Consider the following 21924-nt stretch of genomic DNA (forward strand, 5'->3'; position numbering starts at 1 on the left):
TACCCATCTAATGACATAGGGGTTAATCCCCAGCTGGGTGAGTTTCTTAATGATGCCTGAGTGGGGGATTGTTTCAAAGAGCTTGGCCAAGTTGAGATATGCAGCATGTACTGTTTTGCTTTCATCCAGGGCTTTGGTGACACTCTTGAAGAAGTTCACTGGGTTTAATAGGCATGATCTGTCCTTGACATAGCCCAACTGGGTCGGGTCAAGAGTTTGAAGGTCTCCCATATCCTTGTTGATTAGGTTCATGATAATTCTGTCCATGGCCTTACAGATGAGGCTGGTTAGGCTTATGGGTCTATAGTTCCTAGGGTTGGTTGAGGGACCCCATTGTGCAAAGGGATTACAGTTGCTGTTTACCACTCTGCTGGGACAAAGCCAGTACATAAACTGTAGTTGAAGAGAGTACACAGTGGTTCCACTAACTCCTGTTTTAGACTGTTTAGTATTCCAAAAACATTTCTGTGCACCAAAGAAAAAGATTTATTAAGCAAAGCTTAGCTTTCAGGTTAACCACCCTTCATCAGTACATAACACTGAAGTCAATTTAAAATTCATTTAAATAGGGAACATCATTAAAACACATGATTCAGCCAGCCAAACAAAATCATCCTCTAATTATATATTTAAATACTGCTTATTTACATAACAATTATATCATATTTATAAAAATATATATGAAAATAAAAAAAAATATATATATATATATATATATAAAAGAATAATAAGATGAATATTTAAAATACCTAATCTATACACTATGAGGCATATAAAAACTAGATGTTCTCTCTTTGTTTTTTAACTAATATTGGTTTCAAACTGACCATTACATTTAAACCTGGCTCTGTCTCAGCACCTAACCTTATAATCCATTCTAGCTCTCTCAGCTCTAACATATTATTAATATCCCCTCCCCTCATACCAAGATCTACTCTACAATTTACTCTAAATTTAAATATATGTCTTTCATTTTCAATAATATGTTTGCTGAGTGCATTTGTTAATATTCCCCTTCTAATTTCCGATTTATGCTCTATTATGCGTTCTTTTAGTTTTCTTGTCGTTTTTCCTACATAATATGCTGGGCAGTTTACACAGGTTGCTATATACACTATTCGAGAAGTGCTACAATTAGCCCAACATTTAAATTCAAATCTTTGTTTAGTAAGAGGGTGTTCAAAAATATTTGATGTGTCATAAATATCTGTACAACAAGTACAGTTATAACACTTCTGTGTTAAACTTCTATTTGAAAGTTCTATTTTTTTCTCTTTAAAATCTTTAAAACATAGCTTTTGCTTTAAGTTATCTGAATTCCTGAAGGAAAACTTAGGTTTTATTCCTAATATATCTTTCAATTCTGGCATGGCTAACATTATCAGCCAATTTTTCTTTATTATATTGCACACATCCCTTGTATGAGCATTATAGGTTGTAACGTACCTAAGTACGTCTTTTCTCTCACCAGGTATCTGTATGGGCTGTCTCTTCTCATTAAAAAAAGGTTTATACATATTATTTCTTTTCATTCTCACATCTTCATATACTGCATTTACATCTTGAAGAGAGTAGCCAAGCTTTAAAAAATCTTGTATCATTTCTTCCGCCTGTAGTATAAAGTTTTCATCTTCCGTATTTAATCTACTAACTCGTATTAACTGAGCTTTCAATACACCTTTAAAGGTGTGTTTTGCATGCATACTGTCTTTCCTTATATATCTATTAGTATTAACCTCTTTTTTAAAAGTCATTGTTTGTATTCTATTGTGCTTAATATAGAGATGGACGTCCAAAAAACTTATAGCTTCCATAGAAGAAGTCATTTTAAACTTTAAAAAAATCTGTTGTTTTATTTAAATAATCAATATAATTCCTTAATTCATCACTAGTACCCTCCCATATGAGGAAGCAATCATCTACAAATCTTTTATAAAACTTTACCTTAGCATTTAATTCATTATAGTTGCTTAGAATAAATTGCTTCTCCCATTGGTGTAGTACTAAGTTTGCATATGTATTCGCTGTTGGTGTACCCATTGCAACTCCAGTGAGTTGTAAATAAAACTTCTTGTCAAACAGAAAAATATTTTTTGTCAGTACAACATCTAATAAAGCACAAATATTTTCTATCTCCCTTACTTGCATGCATGTTTCCAAACCAAGAAAATTCCTTATTGCATCTTGCCCATATTCATTCGGAATCACAGTGAACAGAGAAACTATGTCCAATGTTACAAATAAAAATGCTCTATCATTATTAAATTTATACCATTCAAACAAATCTAGTAGGAGGTTTTCAGTGTCCTTAATAATACTTGGACATTTCACTAAATATTTACTAAGTTGTATTTGTAGATACTTAGAGATGGGCTCCGTCACCCACCCATTACCAGAAACTATTGGTCTTGGGGGGGGGGGGGTTCTCCATATTCTTATGTATTTTAGGAATACCGTAAATCTGTGGTATTCTTGGACAAGGTACAGAAAAATAATTAAAAAAGATCAATGGAAATATCTTGACTTAATTGTAAATCATATATTACCATGTTTACATCTGTTATACATTTCTTTACTTCATTAATGGAGATTTCTTTAAAAGTTATTGGGTCTTCTAAAAAACTTTTAAAGTTCTCCAAATATTTACATTTGTCCATCACAACCACAGCTCCCCCTTTATCTGCTTGTTTTATAATTATATCATCATTACATTCTAGTTCTTTCAGTGCCTTGAACTCTAAATATGTTAAATTAAAACATTTGTTGCTTCTTCCATTCGTTCTCATATACAACTGTCTTAATTCCTTTTCTACTAAATTTACAAATGCAATAATAACAAGATATGATTGAGGTATAAAAGTACTTAATCTTTTACAAACTGATGGCTCATTTTTAGTTTGTTTAAATATCAATTTCAAATTTACATTTCTTGCGAAAGTTCTTACATCAATAATTGCTTGCACAGTATTATCTTGGGCATAAGGAATAAATCTCATGCCTTTGTTTAATAATTCTAGTTGCTCATTGCTTAAAATGAGGCTAGATATATTAACAGTACCTTTTATTATTTTTATTCCTTCATTCACTGACGGGCTGCTTTGCTGTAGGAAGCAGGACTGCTGTTCTTTCTTTTTGTAGCTGGTGTCGTTTTTACCGTTCTCTGTTGCAACGAGTCCCTCTGCTGCAAACGGCCCCTTTGTAAAGTTTGTTGAACAGCAACCTTTTCCGGTTGCTTTAGTTGAAATGGCAAAAAAGAAGAAATCTCAACCTGTTTACTCTTCTCCAGCACATACAAAACTGTCTTATCGTTAGATTTGTATACGCTCATTGCAGCAGATGAAGAGCTTCCTACATCGTGTAAAGGAACCTCACTGGTTCCCGCCCCTTCCTTAGATGTGTTTTGTTGGTTGGTTACTATATTTATAGAACCTGAAGTATGATCCTCTTGATTGGTTGGCATAGTTTCATTCAGCTGTTCAAAAGTATCCAGCTGATCTAATCCGACGGAACATAAACTTTGTGTTTTATTACCAATTTTATTTATTGATTGTGCACGTCTAGCCTCATTTCTTGGCCAAGAGAAAATATGTCCATTTTTGTAATCATTTAAATCACGGTGTAGCTTAGATTTCTTTTTTAGTTCTAATTTCACATCCAAAGACTGAACACGATCTAAAATACTTTATACTGTTCAAACAGGGCATAGCGAGAATATCATTCTCAAGTTCATTCATTTCTTCAATTAAGCTCTTTTCAGTAGGCTCGAAGAATTTATTCATTAACTTCATATAATTGGCACTCAGCTCTAAATTGAGTGGCTGCCATTGTCCGAGTAGATCCATATAGGTATTGCCATATGATGGCATTTTTAATATACGCAAGCCACGTGGAACTATGCCTAGCTCTAAATAAGCACAAAAACTCAATCATTGCCACTGAAGTTGCTTGTATGTTTGGACTTTCTTTTCTAAAGTCAACAGAATTTTTCTAAAGTCACCTCCATCATTATCGGTACTTTCCACTTGTGGACATGTTGTATACAAAGATTGTAGTAATGGATTAACTACTTTTTTAAGCAAACCTTTCACAGACATACTCATTATCTTCAGTTTAGTCGTTTAGAAGTATGGATAATTGCTAGCTGGCTGTTGGCTGTTAGTCCCTTATATCCAAAGCTCACAGTAGCACCAAAACACAGTACATGAAATAAACGAAGTCTGGTCTGTCAATCCAAGTATTCCAAAAACACTTCTGTGCGCCAAAGAAAAAGATTTATTAAGCAAAGCTTTCAGGTTAACCACCCTTCATCAGCACATAACATTGAAGTCGATCTAAAATTCTAGAGTAGATCTTGGTATGAGGGGAGGGGATATTAATAATATGTTAGAGCTGAGAGAGCTAGAATGGATTATAAGGTTAGGTGCTGAGACAGAGCCAGGTTTAAATGTAATGGTCAGTTTGAAACCAATATTAGTTAAAAAACAAAGAGAGAACATCTAGTTTTTATATGCCTCATAGTGTATACATTAGGTATTTTAAATATTCATCTTATTATTCTTTTATATATATATATATATATATATATTTTTTTTTTTTTTCATATATATTTTTATAATATGATATAATTGTTATGTAAATAAGCAGTATTTAAATATATAATTAGAGGATGATTTTGTTTGGCTGGCTGGATCATGTGTTTTAATGATGTTCCCTATTTAAATTAATTTTAGATTGACTTCAATGTTATGTACTGATGAAGGGTGGTTAACCCGAAAGCTTTGCTTAATAAATCTTTTTCTTTGGCACACAGAAGTGTTTTTGGAATACTTGGATTGACAGACCAGACTTCGTTTATTTCTTAGACTATTTAGTAAGCAGCCTGGGATGTTATCCAGTCCCATGGAGGCTGTGTTTTTGGCCTTGAACAGTGTGGTTATGACCTGCTCTTTGTTGATACTGGTTAGAGTACTGTTGACAAGTATGCTTTGGGGTATGGATGGTGGGGACAGGGGTGACGTTTTCACCAAACCTGTCTGTGCTAGCAGGTTGATGTTTTCAGGTTCAGTATAAGTGGTACTGTCCACTACTAATTCTGCACAGAGCTGGGCCTTCCCTTTTAAGCTTCAGACATAGCTAAAGAATGTTTTGTGATTACCCTTAGCTAGGGATGCTAATTTAGTATCGTAATTAGCTTTACAGGACTTTGCAAGGTGTCTAATTGGCTTGTTCAAGCTGTGGAGGGTGATCTTCTGCTGCGACCATTCCCTCTTATTCTTTGACAGCAGTTTCTTTCTCTTTTTATATAACCTGTTTATGCTAGGTATCCACCAGGGTGGCATGTTTTTTTATGAGGACCTTGTTTTGATCCTTTTAGGTATGGCTGAGTCTATACATTTGTATAGATGTTTATACAGGGCATTTGTGACCACCTCAGTATAGAAGGTATTGCTGTCAGTGGTGGCAGGGGGTTTGAAACTGTTTATACCATCACATAGGAGGCTATAGTTTGATTTTTGCTATAGTTTGCTTTGGAGAAATTTTTCAACCTTTTTGCTCTTGAAGTGGAGTCAGGAATGATTGTTACTTCGAATGAGACTGATTTATAATTGGACTTTACCGGGAGAGTTCCACACCTGGGGTGGTGCAGCAATCCCCCATGTTGGTGAGTACTAAGTCAAGGATGTTAGAGACTCTTGTGAGGGTGGTGACTGTCTGTTTCAGAGCATTTGTGTTAAAGTCCAGGAACCTTAGGGTGAGCATGCTTGTGCTCGTATACATTTCCCAGTCGATGGAAGGATAATTAAAGTCACCCAAGACCAGGGTGTTTGGCTGTATTGTGAGTGATTCAAGTAGGTCCAGGTAGGCAGTGTGCATTTCTTGGTTTGTGGTGGAGGCGCTATAGCTAACAGTGAAGTGTGGGGGGGTCTTTCCTACAGTTAGTTGGACTTCGAGTAACTCTAGGGGAGTCGTACTGTTTAACCAGTCTTAAAGTGTATTTTTCTTTAATGAAGATGGATGCACATTCTCCTTTGGTTCTTTCATGTTCATTAAGTGGTCTGAATGTGTGAAAGGCATTGTAGCCTTGCATGGCCAGGGTACTTTCTGCGGCCTTGAACCATGTCTCTGTGATGGCAGAGACATCGGCATCTTCCAAAGTAGTGCTTCGACTGAATGCAATTTCTGATTTAGACTCCTAGCAATAAGCAACATAGTTTGTCTCTCTAAAGGATATTTTTATGTTAGGAATTTTGTTATTATGACATTGCCTAAAAAAAGCACTATGGGGGAGGCAGTAACCAAAAGCCAAGAAGTGGCAGGTTAGGACCATCTCTGGTGAAGTTGCATGGTCTGTCGACCATATCGTCCCAGGGTGAAAAATACTGGGTCTGTCTGGATTGACACCAGAAATCAGGCATTTTTGTTTGTATTGAGGCAGCATCTGAGTAAAGGTGGAATGCTGCTTAAGGCTAGGGACATACCTAACAAAAAAACAGAGCCTGTTGCTTTTTGCATTTTCAAGTAGAGTCTTTTTGCAGCTTTTTGTATTTTTGATACAAGCGTTTTTGCTGCATTTTGTATTTTCAAGTCGAGTGTTTTTTCAGCTTTTTGTATTTTTGAGTCTAGGGACATGCATGCCTGGGACACACAGTCAGAAAGCTCAGTCATGTCTCTCTTCATATAGTCCAGTGAGGTACGTATCAAGTCATTCACTCCAGACTGTTCTATCACAGTGCCATAACAGATGTTCTTCGTGTTTCACTGTTGCAGTCATTACATTTGGGTAATCCTGCTGGCAGGTTGCCCTCAGTCGGCCTGAATTCCAAAGTCCTGGGTCCTGCGTCGGCCGCTGTCGCCCCTTCCCTGACGTCAGGTCATCAGGGGGGATAAAAGATGCAGCCAACGCCATTTTCTTTAGTCTTTCTTGCCGCGCGGTGCCCGAAGCAGAAGCAGTTCACAAATGCCGGTCGGCCGACTCCTGAGATTTTCGAGTTCGAATTTCAGATCTGAAGTCTTCTATAAAGCTAAGTACCCAGTTGGGGAAACTTTTTTCTTGCTCCAGACAGATGTCAGAAAAAGTTAATAATTGCATTTCTTGTGGGAAGCAAATACCTCATAAGGACTTTCATTCTTACTGTATTCCTTGCCTAGGCCCTGACCATAACTTTCCAGGTTGTCGGTTTTGTGCTAGATTTAACCAACCCACTATTAAGCGTCGGTATGATTTTGCATTAAACTACTTTGGACACAGGTTTAATTATCCAGAAATGTCGTCGGAAAGCCATTTGACTACCAGAGTTCACAAAAAACACAAAGAAAAAGAAAGACAACCGAGGCCCAAAACCGACGACGAAGCTTCTCCTAAGCTAGTGCTAGTTGCCGGTTCTCAGTGAGGCACTTTCGCAGCCCCTGACGCCCGCTACTTTAGAGTCGCAGACCACTACCGACTCCCATGTGGAGTCGGCTATGCCGCTGGAAATTCAAGGTATTGGAGCCTCGGACGCTATTCCTTCAGATGGGTCTGGAGCCGCTGAGCAGGCACCGGCTTCTGAGGGTGTATTCAGACCTAAACATCTATACATTAAACCGACTTCAAAGACTAAAGCACCTTCAAAGGCAAAGAAGCAAACTCAAGCGCCACATGTTCAGGCCTCCATGCCCAAAAAGCAGATGCTCAAAATGGCCGAAGACTTGATTACCTTGATCAGGGGTTCCCATCCCCCTCCTGATAAGAGGCCTAGGCAAGAGACTGACTATGAATCTTCAGATCAGGTTTCCATTTCTTCTGATTCCTCTTCTGATCAGGAATACCCCCCCCCCCCCCGAGGATTCTGATGCTGAAGAATCTATACCTTCAGCTTCTCCTCCTGAGGACTATTCTTTTGGGGAAACCTTACATACCATGAGGGAGCATTTCCACTGGGAGAGCCAAGATTTTTCAGAATCTAAAAAGAGGCTCAGGGATTTCCTGTTACTACCTCAACACAAGCCACTAGCCATCCCACCTGTGTTAGACATAGTAGATGATGTTTTTTCGGAGTCTAGCCTTACCCCTGACTCCTTACCTCCAGCTCTTGTTAAGCCTGACAGATATTACAGGGTTCCTGACTCACATAAATTCCTTTTTAAAAACCCTGCTGCAGACCCAGAAACTATTTCTCAGGGTCCCAAAGGAGTTAAGGATTCCGCTGCAAAAAACCCCACCCCCTCTGACAGGGATTCTAGGGCACTGGATAGATGGGGAAAAAAGGTTTACACATCTGCTACCTTGGCTATAAGGGCCTTAAACTGTCAGTTTCATATGCTCAAATATCAGCAACATGTCATGGCATTGCTTAAACAGAAAATGTTGGTAAACTCTGAATGTGCAGAAAACAAGGAAATGCAGGATATATTGCATGCAGCTGAACAAGTTGGAAAGCATACTTTGCGATGTGGTTTTGATTCTTTAGAGGCCTGCAGGGCCACAGTTACAGGTTCTGTAATTAGGAGGCATGCTTGGTTAAAGGAACAAAATGTGCCTGATCATGTTAAAGTTAAATTATTAGATGCACCTTTACAGCATGATACTTTGTTTGGTGTTAAGGCAGAAGAGGTGTTAAAGAAAATGGAGGACAAAGCTAAATCTATGCAAACGGTCAAAGATTTTTTACAAGTACAGCCACCTAGGTTTAGTAGACACTGGCCAACAAACAATTGGTCCTTTCCTGTGTCAGACAGACCTCAAAGGGGCAGACCCAAACGCCCTACAGGCAGATCCCAGGCGCAAGGTTCATTCCGCTCAAAGCAATGGGGGGCCTCTACCTCCAAAGTTGGAGAAGACAAATCACAACCATTCAGGAAACAGTCCCAATGACTTCCCCCTGCCTGCACCAAGCACTTATCTCCTGGCAGCCCCCTTAGGGGGAAAATTAGCACTTTTTTCACAAAATTGGCACATTATAACCCAGGACAAGTGGGTCCTAAATATCGTGTCACAAGTCTACAAGTTCCATTTCCATACCCTGCCAAAGGCAAACGGCTGGCCTTATCTGCCAAAAAATCAATGGGCAGAGGCACCAAAACAAGTCCTCTCATCGGCATGGGGGCCATTCAGCCTAGTACCAGAGCAAGAGCAGGGACAAGGATTTTACTCAAGACTGTTCTTGGTACCCAGAAAGGACAAGGCCTGGAGGCCAATACCAGACCTATCTATTTTTAACACATTCCTGGATATTCCAAAATTCAAGATGTTGACTTTGCAGCAACTTCTGCCCATGCTGGGCAAGAACTCTTGGCTTGTGACTTTAGACCTAAAAGAGGCATACCTGCATGTCCCAATCAGACAAATATGCAGAAGATACCTCAGATTCAAGGCTGGCTCAATGCATTACCAATTCTCTGCACTGCCCTTTGGCTTATCTACTGTGCCCAGGGTCTTTACAAAGTGCCTGGCACCAGTAATCGCATTCTGCAGCCAAAGAAGAATACAAATATATCCTTACTTGGACGACTGTCTAATTGAAGCAGAGAACAAGGACATTCTTCTACAGCATCTGGCATTTGTGAAAAGACTTCTAACATGCCTAGGGTACACAGTCAATGAAAAGAAATCAAAACTAGTACCCTCTTAAGAGATAATATTCCTGGGTGCAAGCTTAAATACAACTGCCCAGATGGCTTATCTCACGCCAGACAAACAAAGGCAACTGACTACCTATTTCAAAATGCTGGCAACAAAGGCCCAGTTATCTGCACGAAAAATTCTGCAGGCTTTAGGCTTCATGGCATCCTGCATCCTACTAATTCCATATGCAAGACTGCATATGAGGAAGCTTCAATGGTACCTAAAAAGTGTTTGGACTCAACATTGCCACAGCCTGGAAACTATGATTACTCTCATTCCCTGCCTGCAACAGGAGTTTCAATGGTGGGCATAGGCTTGTCACCAAAACAAGGGACAGCCATTCACATTGCCCCCAGCCAGGCAAACACTGACAACGGATGCATCAGATTACGCCTGGGGGGCCCACATGGCAGGAAGATGCATTCAGGGCGCATGGACCTCAAACCAAATGCATTTACATATCAATCAAAAAGAGATGCTAGCAGTTCAAAATGCCCTGACAGCCTTCAAGGACCTACTGCATCCAGGACAACTACTGATAAAAACTACAACACCACAGTAATGTAGTATATAAACAAGCAGGGGGGGCACTCATTCTTACCCTCTTTGCAGACTAGCCATGACTTTGTGGGACACAGCATTGACTTGCCAAGTGCAACTGCAGGCACAATTCCTGCCAGGAAAGAAAAATACTCTGTCAGATGACCTAAGCAGAAACCTCATGGATCCCCACGAGTGGCACCTGGATCCACAAGTCTTCAGCATGATAACAAGGAAATGGGGATGCCCGGACATAGATCTATTTGCCTCCCCTCACAACTACCAACTAAAAAGATTCTGTACAAGGATTTATCACAGACAAGCATGGAAAGTGGACACCCTATCTTTCAGCTGGAAAAACCTATCAGTATACACATTTCCCCCTCTGCCTCTCCTCCCCAAGGTACTCCTAAAGGTCAGACAGGAGAAGCCAAGGATGATACTAATTGCCCCAGACTGGCCCCGCCAGTACTGGTATCCAATACTAAGGAGCTTGTCTCAATGCCCGACTTGGACCTTGCCTCAGATACCTCATCTACTGTCCCAGCAAAACAATCAGATCCTGCACAGCCAACTCAGGACTTTAAACCTGGCAGCATGGCGGTTAATGTAGTCATTCAAAACACATCTCTCAATAAAGCTGTGATGGATATCATTTTGGAGGCCAGAAGGCCTAGTACTAGAAAATCTTATGCTGGAAAATGGAAGAGATTTTGTGTTTGGAACCAGGCACAGGGAACTGATGCAGCTGTGCCAACTATTCCTCAGATTTTGCAATACTTAACTGAGATGCTGGACAAAGGTCTATCTTTTTCATCTATTAAAATTCATGCTTCTGCCATATCGGCTCATTACAATACAGAGCCACCAATTTTTTCTCATCCCTTACTAAAACACTACCTCAGAGGAGCCAAAAACTTAAGGCCTCCAAGAAGATCACCAATGCCTGCATGGGACCTCAACTATGTCTTGGAAAAGCTCACCCTGCCACCTTTTGAGCCAGCTGCAACGGCTGATATAAAGTTTTTTATCTTGGAAAACAACTCTGCTCTTAGCAATAACTTCTGCAAGATGAGTTTCAGAGCTTCAGGCACTCATGGCTGTGGAACCTTTTATCATTTTTTAACCAGACAGGGTCTCTCTGAGGACAAACCCAACATTTATGCCTAAGGTGGTGTCCAGTGTGGCTCTTAACCAAACTGTTCATCTGCCAACTTTTTATTCAAATCCACAGAACAAGGGGGAGAGAATTCTGCATTCTTTGGACGTTCACAGGCAGCTTAAATTCTACTTGGACAGAACCAAAGTCTTCCGAAAGACAGAACAATTACTAGTGGCGTATGCTGCAGCATCACAAGGAAAGGCTATCTCAAAGCAGACTATTTCAAAGTGGATAGGCCACTGCATTTGTTTCTGCTACTTACACCATAGCAAGCCAGTGCCTAAGGGCATTAGGCCACATTCAACCAGAGCTGCAGCCACTTTAGCAGCCTTTCTCAGGGGAATACCAACCAAGTACATTTTAGAGGCTGCTACTTGGAGTTCAGTGCACACCTTTACCAAGCACTATCATCTGCCACTCTACTCTAAATCCAGGGCAGGCTTTGCCACTGCAGTTCTGCAGGGCCTTATAGCCGCTCCTAATGCTGTTTAGCTCCAGCCTCCCATCCATAGCTTTGTTACTCTACCCAGCCTCCCATCCATAGCTTTGTTACTCTACCCAAAAGTAATGACTGCAACAGTGAAACACGAAGAACATAGTACAGTTGTGTACACTTACCATAAATGTAGATGTTCGAGTGTATTCACTGTTGCAGTCCAGGTTTACCCACCCACCATTCCCTTTTTTCTTCTGATGGAACCTATCTTTCCTTCTCTGATTTATACAACCTATGTGGTGTATTTGCTTGTAGATGAAGGTAAAGTTTATATTGGTGTACGTATTTATATGTATATAAATTTTGGCTACCCTTTTAGGGGGCACCTGTCATCTGGGGCAAGAAAAACTAAAGAAAAGGGCGTCGGTCGCATCTTTTATACCCCTGACGACCTGACGTCAGGGAAGGGGCGACAGTGGCTGATGCAGGACCCAGGACTTTGGAATTCAGGCCGACTGAGGGCAACCTGCCAGCAGGATTACCCAAATGTAATAACTGCAACAGTGAATACACTCGAACATCTACATTTATGGTAAGTGTACACAACTGTACTTTCTTTTTGTTGAGAGACTTGAGTGCGAGCGTGATCTGGCGGTTCCTGGCATCTGATAGGCAGCTGACCGTGACCTTCTCCTTATCCAGCCTGGTGAGGGGGCATCTGTGTGTCTCACTATGGAGTCGCCTATGACCAAGATATTTGGTTTAGAGGTGTTTTGCCTTTGGGGCTTATTGGGTGAGATACTGATTCATTTGTTTTTATGTGTAGTGGATTCCGTAGGGATTGTATTGTGTGCAGGTTGGCACTTGCGAGGACTCTTCTCTTTTGGTAAATGTCTAGTGAGTAACTCCACTTATGTAGGTTTGTGTTGTTACACTTGGTTTGTGGAGGAGGTGAAGTGTGTGTACTGACAACCTGTTTGATAACTGGTTTATGTGAGAGACAGCATTGATTCCAGATTCATAGTATAGATACATCTCTCACATATTGTATTTGTATGTTTTAGGAGTAATAGGTTGAGAGTAACATGAGGCACTTGCTACATTGCCATGTCAATCAGGCTGGCTGGAGAAACTGTGGGAAACTGTCCATCCATTACGTCTGGTGTATTCTGTAATAAGTAGGAGGGTGGGCAAGTTGGACCAGGTTCTACTGTAGGACTAGTAAAATCTGATAATCTGTGTGGAGCTTATGGAGTAGAGACCCGAGTCGACACTTCAAAATGCACAGCTGAGTTGCTCTCTTGGCAGCAGTGACCAACTGCATTGAGCAGGGAAGCTTAGGAGGGTTCCCTAGCAGCTATCAAGGGAAACGTTATCTTTCTAAGGGTTTGTGTCTATACATGGCAGTGCCAATCCCCACTGTGTGGTGTGCAGCTACACGCAAATGTGGTGCATAAATACAAACAGAATTAAGCAGTTTAAACTTAAGTTATCCAATAGGAGATCCCAAAACTGAGCCTTTTTCCAACAGTCCCCAACTCAGATGGGTCCTGAGCTGCACACTTCTGCCACAAGGGTACAGGAGGGCCTTCCTAATGTAGGAGGGCTGGTTTTAGTGCTTAGTAAATGCCAAGCAGTCTAAATTCAGCAGATCTGGATCTAGCCTAGGCTATGAAATACAGTAGAACCAAGTGCAGAAAAAAACAGCCAAAAAGCACAACAATGATAAAATACAACAAAATTTCAAGCAGAAAACAATTCAAAATGTGGAGTGCAATCTTTAGATATACTTATTTTTTTTGCAGCTGTCAGTGGATGCTTCAGATTTAGTTTAGATTCTCTCCAGGTCTCAGGCTAAGTTGCCTAACTTGGAGCAGCTCTGCCAAACTGAGGGCAAACCCACACAAATGTAGTGCTTTGCTTAAATACAAATGGAATTAAACAGTTTAAACTCAAATTATCCAAAAGGAGAGCCCAAACCTGAGCCCTTTACCAACAGCCCCCAACTCAGATGTGTGCTGAGCTGAACAGTTCTGCCACAAGGGTGCAGGAGGACATTCTTAATGTAGTATGGCCAGTTTTAGTGCTCAATAAATGACAATCTAGATTCAGTAGGTCTGAATCTGGCCTATGCTATGAGATACAGTAGAACAAATGCTTTACAACAGAAGTAAGAATTCCTACAATATCAGGAATCCTTGGAAATAAGATCAGTAACCTTGAGAAATGTTCACAACACACAAAAACTTAGAAATATTTTGGCAGACTCACCCAGAACAGCTTTTCCAGTATCAAATGAGGTTAGGAAATGTCAGAATATTATTAAAACAACATAAGAGCAGTACAGTAACAAACCGATGGAGTTTCTTTTAAAAGTGCAGGCTGAAAAACAATGATAAATTGAACACGATAAATAAATGCAAAACAGAAGTGTTAAATATCACTGAAACAGAACAAGTACAAAAATATAATCAGCTTTGCAGGCCAGATGATTTTAGAAGCAATAGAGGTGTTGTAGCCACTGATGTCCAAGCCAGGCAAAATAAAGCTCTGAATAAATGAGCACACTCTTATAAAAATGTAAGGCTTTTATACAAGCAGGCTGGAAGACTGTTATAAAGTTAAACTCTCGGGCCAATCGGATAAAAGGTTGAATGTAGCTCTCTGCTCCCACCGGAGTGCAAAAGAACTCTTCCAATGTAAAACAAACTTTCTTTAAGCTCAGGTGCAGTAACAAATGCTTTACAACAAAAGTAAGCATTCCTGCAATATCAGAATAATTAATAAATAAATGCAGCACAAAAGTGTTAATTATCACTGAAACAGTTAGAGCAAGTGCAAAAACATACTTATATCAGCTAAGAGCAGTACAGTAACAAACAGATGGAGTTTCATTTACAAGTAAAGGCTGAAAAACAGTGATAACTTCAACCAAATAAATAAATGCAGCACAGAAGTGTTAGATATCACCGAAACAGAGCAAGTAAAAAAAAACATACTTATATCAGCTAAGAGCAGTACAGTAACAAACAGATGGAGTTTCATTCACAAGTAAAGGCTGAAAAACAGTGATAACTTCAACCAAATAAATAAATGCAGCACAGAGGTGTTAGATATCACCGAAACAGAGCAAGTAAAAAAACATACTTATATCAGCTTTGTAGGCTATATGATTTCAAAAGCAATCCAAGTCTTGTAACCACAGGTATCCAAGCCAGGCACAAGAAAGCTATGAATAAAATGTGGAAATGAGCAGGTTTTTATTTTAATTCTTTGATTTGGAAGGAAATGGCTTGACACCTATAACCAAAAGCAATTGGCAGATGGAATTTCATCTACAAGTCAAAGTTGTTAACTGCACTACCTATGCAATATGCTGTTACAGCCTTTTAACTACATTGTTTATTTTATGCAGCTTAATTCTGCTTCTTTTAAGTCACCCTGAGGCCACAAACATCAGCAAGTACATTAAGTGTCAGTGATATGTTGCAAAAGTTCATTTTCATGTTTTTGTCTCTGTCTGGAGAGCTGAAGCAGCTGTCTTACTTCCAAGCAAATCTTTCTGGTTGCAGCACCAAATAATGGTTGCATGCCAAGTATGAGAATATTGTAGTAATTTTACAAGATCCATGTTAGTGTTAAAATGCTTGAGTTGCACTTCCAGAAAAAACATAATGGCACTATACATCATTTTGTTCAAAGTATCTGAGTCTATACTGAGTAGTAGAAATGTCTGTATGTTAGATTACGTAATCAATATTGGAACTCAATTAAGTTTATGGCAAAAATCTTAAGTGATAGTATCCCAAACAAGTCCAAACATCTTACATTCTTCTACTGTACATTTCAAGAATCCATATGTAGTTTTGCAGGTGAGCAGTTCCTATCTCTGGTATCCCTCCTGAGAATTTGTAGATGTCCTATGTCCTGAAATTTCACCTAAGTACTTAAAATACTTTTTCCTGCTGGTTGCCATTAGGTATAAACTTGTGGATACAGTAACAATTTATTTTTAGAGTTATTTGTTTAGATAACTGCGAGACTGTTGGATATTTCTTTGACTTCATTAGTGCTTGCTATGGTAATTGGTTAAGTAGGTGGTAGTTGTCTGCATGGGAAGTTTGGTCAGATGACTAATTAAAATAGCTGCACCTTAAGCACAACTTTTCCTGCTCACAGAATGTATTTTCCCTACAAAATAATACGTGTACTGGTACATATAAATAAAGCATGACTTAACTGTTTCTCACCATGTGTGAAGCCATCTTTGTTGTAACAGATGTATGAGCAGTTCAGGAAACAGCTCGAGTGAACAAGTGAGCAGTTGGAAGCAGATACTTTAGATACAGAAACTGCTACTCTTTCACAAATGATACTCATTTAATCAATCCGTAGCTAAAAGAAAAACAACCCATATAAGTGTATTTACAGTTTAGCAAATAAAAATGTCATTGATAAAGTATCCAGACACACTGACTAGAACTTCTTAAGTAAGGTAGCATTTTTAAATTAATGGAAAAAAACTTGATGCAAAAAAAGACTGAGATGGCATTGTGAGAATACAGAGTGCATTGTGGGAGATACAACAAAAGAAAATCATGTCAACCCCCATCAAACAAATTTTGAACAGAACAAATTACAAAATAGTTCTTACCTAGAGCTAAGTAGGGGCATTAACACTTCACATCAATTGTGTGATTAAAAAAGTATGTATATACAAACACATAAATATATTTATATAGATATATATATATATATATATATATATATATATATATATATATATATATATATATATATATATATATATATATATAAATAAAAATGTAAATGTTCGTTTGTTCAAAATCTTAAATCTCCGAAAGTTCTTCACCGATTGCTTTGAAATTTTCACACAATGTTGCATTCGAATACACGCGTGTTTTTATATACCTACTATTATATAGATGTCACACGCTGCATTCAAATGCGCGCGTGTTTTTATATACCTACTATGGATTCTATATATTTGTATACAAATATGCAATTTAATATGTTTTTGTTATAACTTTCTTACTTCTTTTTCAGTGCAATCAATCTGCTTTAGTTCATCCAAATAATGCCTCGCAGAAGATCAAACTTAGGTCGTCGTACTCACGGAGCAGAAGCAGTGCAACGAGTAATTGCAAATCAAACTGAGGAAGAACGGGCATCAGTGAACAAGTGAAACAGACAAAGAATGGCTCAAATACGTGCCGAGGAAGCAGCAGAGTGACGTGCAGCCAGACTTGAGGATGCGAGGTTGCGAGCACACTGATTGCGTTCTGCAGCTTCAGATCTGCTTCGTTCTCCTTGATCAACACCAGCGGATGAAATAAATGCTTGCCTGAAATACTCTACTTTGCGGCGACACGTAAAGACGTTAAAATGAACTACAAATATGTGTGTCCAGCTGCAAAACGATCGATCAGCTGAGATATTCTCACATCAATTGCTGGAAATTGGGAACGGAAAGGTGCCGGTTGATCTGACCTCAGGACGAATTTCATTGCCTCATAACTTCTGCAATTTAGTGACGTCAAAAGAAGAATTGGTTGAAAAAGTATTTCCCAGTATTCAAACCAAATTATAAGAATCATGATTGGCTGACTGAACGAGCTATTCTTGCGGCCATGAACAAAGACGTCTACGAACTTAACAATATTATTCAGTCTAACATTCAAATCGAGGCAGTCACATACAAGTCCGTTGACACTGTTGTGGAAGCAGATGAAGCGGTTAATTATCCAACAGAATTTTTGAATTCATTCGATCTGCCAGGGATGCCACCACACGTACTGCAATTGAAAATCGGCATACCAATTATCATGTTGCGAAATATCAACCAGCCAAAGCTTTGCAACGGCACGCGGCTTGCAGTAAAAATATTAATGAGCAAAGTCATAGAAGCAACAATCTTGACAGGACCTTTCAAAGGTGAAGATGTCCTCATTCCTCGCACTCCTAAGATTCCAACGGATATGCCATTTCAGTTTAAGAGATTGCAGTTCCCAATTCAATTGGCATTTGCAATCACCATCAACAAAGCTCAGGGCCAATCTTTAGAATTGTGCAGTTTAGATCTACACACGGATTGCGTCTCACATGGACAATTATATGTTGCGTGTTCTAGAGTCGGCAAACCAGACAATCTCTATAGCTGCACAGACAATGGAACAACAAAAAATATTGTATACCCACAAGCATTGTCAAATTAAACATATTAGAAACATGCACTTTCTCTTTTCTTTCTTTTCCATTTAACCACCATGAGCCACAGCAACGCGTGGCTGGGTACAGATGGTATATATATATATATATATATATATATATATATATATATGGATATGTATGTGTATGTATGTATGTATGAATATATTTAACTTTAGACCACAGGATCAGAGTATCGTACGAGATTACTAGACCGTCGACCCGGCAGTCATTTTAAGTCTAGCCGTTTCGAACCAGTGTAATACTGTAGAGGTACTAGTAAGTACCCAAGATTGCATTTAGTGATGACTTACCATGTCTGGGAGGGTTGTGTGCGCTATCCCCGGTAAGAATTTACAGTGCCCATCCACTCATCCAGGTTCCTGTTGAATAGTGTCATAAAGGTGCTCTGTTTCACATGAATTGTTAACTTGTTCCAAAGACGTGGCAGTCGTTGGGAGATAAATCTGTCCCTACAGCATGTTGTATTTAAGTCCCAGGCCATATTTAAGTCCCTGGAATGGGTAGCCCTAGACCCATTTGATGTATGGATATGAAGTAAGTTCAATAGGTTTGGGTGTTGGGTTGCTGTGTAGGCCAAGCATAAGTCTCCCCTTAGAAGACTATATAATATGGAGTATAGTGACAGGGATTTTAGTTGGTCCGTGCAAGGCACATGCTGGAGGCCTTTGATCTTCTTTGTTAGAAACCTCTGAGGTTTCTCTAATTGCTGTAGGTGCTTAGTATGGTTCACACCAAATGGAGCATTACATTCAGTTATGGGCCAGATAAGACTAAGTATAGGAAGGGGGATATAACTTCTTTTGCTCTCGAGGTGATGCTTTTACTAATCAAGTGAACTACGTGGAAAGCTTTCCTTACAATGCTAAACACATGTTTGAAGTTAAGGTCACAGTCAACCTGTGATCCCAGGTCCCTTACCACTTCATGGGTATGCATGGTATTATTGTTGATTTGATAGTGTGAAGGGACATTGTTTGTACCAAAGGGAATGATGATGCATTTCTTTGCATTCAGTTTGAGACCATAACTAATACACCAGTCGTTGGTCTGTGTGAGACCATCCTGGAGTATACTGACATTATCTGAGGATTCAATGATTGCACCTAGTTTGCAGTTGTCTGCAAACTTGGTCAGCCACAACCCTTTAGTTTTGACCTAAACTTCTGAGAAGTATATGCCAAACCGTAGGGGGCCCAGCACTGACCTGTGGCATCCCGCTGGTAACGGGTCTCTTGGTTGATGTGGAGTTACACACTTTGATAGTGTGTGTCTGGTTTGTGAGCCAGTTGGCACCCCATCGTACAACAAAGGGGTTTACATTCAGTTTGCTGAGTTTACCAATAATGCCTTAATGTGGGATTGTTTCGAAAAACTTTGCCAAATCAAGGTATGCTGTGTGCACAGATTTGTCCTCATCAGTGGCCTTTGTCACCCTTAAAAAAGTCCACCAGATTTAACAGGCGGAATCTGCCCATCACAAAGCCACATTGGGTAGGATCCAGGATTTGGAGGTCACCTATGTCTTTATATATGAAGTCTATAATGATACTTTCCATGGTCTTACAGATGAGGCCAGTCAGCTTATGGGTCTGTAATTCCCTGGCTCTGTTGCTAGGCCACCTTTGTGGAGGGTAATAACTGTAGTTGTTCTCCATTCCGCAGGAACAAAGGCTATAGTTAGGCTATGATTGAAAAGAGTACATAGTGGTGATGCTAGTTCATGTTTTAGCCTGTTTAGAAGACAGCTTGAGATGTTATCTGGTCCCATAGAAGCCATGTATTTCTCTTGGACAGGGCTTTAAGGACATGCTCTTCAAATATGTAAGGTGGGGGAGGTTTGGGGAGAGTTTGTTGTAAGTTAGGAGGGGATAAGGAAGTGAAATTGTTTCCAAACCTATCCGCTAGCAGGTTCACTATCTCTGTGCAGTCAGTGTGAGTGATACCATTGGCCATCAGTTTGGCACATGCTTGGGTCCTACCCTTTATGTTACGTACATAGCCGTAAAAGGCCTTATGGTTATCCTTGACAGTACTTGCTAGGTTTCTCTCAAAGGAGCTGTTGGAGGATTTGACAAGTTGTCTTATTTGCCTGTTAAGGCTGAGGAGGGTGCTTTTTCATTGTTGGGTCCTTGTCTTTGTTTTCTTGGGCAGCAACTTTTTGCATTTATTGTAGAGTTTGTTGATGCTGGAAGTCCACTATGGCAGTTTGATTTTACTTGGGGTTCTACCTTTTTATTCTATTTGGTACAGGTGAGTTTATACACTTCTGCAAGTGCTTGTACAGGGCTGTAGTGTAAGCTTCAGTGTAGTTACCACTTTCAGCTTGGAGTTGGGCTTGGAATGAATTTATACCTTCACCTAGGAAGGTATAGTTTGCCTTGGTGGAAGTTTTTTAGACTGATTTCACCTTTTGAGAGTTCTGGTGTTAGTGTCAGTTCGAAGGTGACTGATTTGTGGTCAGTTTTAACTAATGAGGGTCCAAAAGTTGCAGCAGTGCACCTGTTTGATTTGTTGGTAAGGACCAGATCTAGAATGTTTGTTCCTCTTGTCGAGGTATGGACAATTTGCTCCAGGGCATTTGAATTCACAAAGTCAAGGAACTTTTGTGCTAACGAGTTTGAGCTAGAGTAGAATTCGCAGTTGATGGTGGGATAATTAAAATCCCACCAAAACCAGTGTGTTTGGTAAAATTTGGATTGTCTTCAGTTTGGTTAAGTAGGTTTCATGGGTGTTTTGACCCATGGAGAGGGAGCTATAACTGGCTAGGGCTTGAATTGAGGGTCTTACCACTGTAACCTGGAACTGGAGTAACTCCATGGAGTTGTTCAGTCTAACTAGATGCGAGGTGAATTTCTCTCTAATATAGATTGAAACACCGCCTCTTTTGTTTTTTACATGTTCATTTTGTGGTCTAAAGGTGTGGAAGGCATTGTAGCCTTGCAGGCCTGGGGTACTCTCTGAGGTGTTAAACCAGGTTTCTGTGACTGCACAGACATCTACATCTTCTAGTGATAGAAGTGCTTCCAGGGAGTGGAATTTTTGGTTTAAGCTCCTAGCATTTAGCAGCATGACCCTTATTTTGTTCTGATTGGTTAATTTCATGTCAGTAGTGTTGTTTTTGAGTCCTTGCCTAAAAAAGGTACTTTGGGGGAAGCAAGAGCCTTTGCTAGCATCCAAAAGCCTAGGGGTGCCAGGTGCAAACCATCTCTGACAAAGCAGCGAGGTTTGTTGACCATGGCTTCCCATGCTGACAAGAGCTGGATCCCCTTGGAATGACACCAAAAACTAAACCAATCATTGAAATAAATAACTTTTTGTGTATACTGTGGCATCATTCTAGGCGAGGGTAGCATGCTGCTCAAGGCTAAGGACATTCTTTCCTTCAGAGAGCTCGACCATATCACTCTTCATATAGTATGTCTCAGGTCATTCACACCATCATGAACTATGACAGAGTCATAACAGTACTTATTGCTGAGAGACATGAGTTAATGCATGATTTGGTGAATCCTGGCACCAGACAGGCAGCTGACCGTGACTTTCTCCTTGTCCAACCTGATAAGTGAGACATCGTGTGTCTCACTTTTGAGTCTCCAGTGACAAGAAAACTTGGTTTTTGAGTGTTACACCCTACGGGTTTGGTGGGCAAAACAACACTGGTGTTGCTGTGTGTCATGGGTGCTGTGGAGACTGTAGTAGCTGTAGCAGATTTGTGTTTTGGAGGTCTCTGGTATTTCAGTAAGTTTTTCGAGAGAACCTCCTCATATGTGGATTTATGTGTTTGATGCATACTACGTTTATGAGTAGTGGTACATAGGCCATACTTCTCAACTGTCCCTATTTTTGGCTAAACAAAATTGCTCCATCCCTGCTAAAATTGGGCATTTTGATGAAAAATGGTGGATTACACAGTCAGTAAATACTGGTAAT

The 21924-nt window shown here is 39.8% G+C and overlaps 1 protein-coding gene across 2 annotated transcripts in view; it reads left to right on the top strand.

Annotated features, from left to right (window-relative positions):
• The window catches only part of LIMK1 (LIM domain kinase 1), a 1196288-nt gene that overhangs the window by 966741 nt on the left and 207623 nt on the right, over positions 1 to 21924 (top strand). The gene's annotated exons all lie outside the window — the stretch shown is intronic.

This window comes from Protopterus annectens, chromosome 13.part0 (assembly GCF_019279795.1).
Source record: "Protopterus annectens isolate FY-2018-M chromosome 13.part0, PAN1.0, whole genome shotgun sequence".
NCBI classification, from domain to species: domain Eukaryota; kingdom Metazoa; phylum Chordata; order Ceratodontiformes; family Protopteridae; genus Protopterus; species Protopterus annectens.